This window comes from Malurus melanocephalus, unplaced genomic scaffold (genome assembly GCF_030028575.1).
Source record: "Malurus melanocephalus ecotype Western Australia unplaced genomic scaffold, MMel_1.1 scaffold_1258, whole genome shotgun sequence".
NCBI lineage: Eukaryota > Metazoa > Chordata > Aves > Passeriformes > Maluridae > Malurus > Malurus melanocephalus.
The window spans coordinates 61,009-61,812 of record NW_026624490.1 but is presented as its reverse complement, the minus strand read 5'-3'; positions in this window follow the sequence as shown (position 1 = coordinate 61,812).

The window sequence follows — 804 nt, the reverse complement described above, 5'->3', positions numbered from 1 at the left end:
CTCTCTGCAGAAACCCCAAACCCACCTGGATGAGTTTCTGTGTCCCCTCCAGGGGACCCTGCCCTGGGCTGGGTGATCTCCAGAGGTCCCTTCCAAGCCTAAAGGTGCTCCAAGTGCTGCTGTTCAATCTGAGCTGGTCCTGATCCCAATCCTGATCCCAATCCCCATCCCAGTGATGCTGTCAGTGCTGCTGTGAAATCTGAACTGATCCCAATCCTGGTGATGCTGTGAGTGCTGCTGTTCATTCTGATCTGATCCCGATCCCAATCCTGATCCCACTGATGCTGTCAGTGCTGCTGTTCAATCTGAACTGATCCCAATCCTAATTCCTGATCCCAGTCCCAACCCCAGTGATGCTGCAAGTGCTGCAGTGCAGTCTGAGCTGATCCTGATCCCAGTCCTGATCCCAATCCCACTGATGGCTGTGAGTTCTGCTGTTCAATTTGATCCCAATCCCGATCCCAGTGATTCTGTGAGTGCTGCTGTTCATTCTGATCTGATCCCAATCCCAATCCCAGTCCCAATCCCAGTGATGCTGTCAGTGCTGCTGTTCAGTTTGATCCCAGTCCTGATCCCAGTGATGCTGTGAGTGCTGCTGTTTGATCTGAGCTGATCCCAATCCTGATCCCAGTCCTGATCCCAGTGATACTGTCAGTGCTGCTTTTCAATCTGAACTGTTCTCAGTCCCAATCCCAGTGATGCTGTAAGTGCTGCAGTGACATCTGTGCTGGTCTCAATCCCAATCCTGATCCCAATCCCAATCCCCATTGATGCTGTCAGTGCTGCAGTGATATCTGAGTTGAT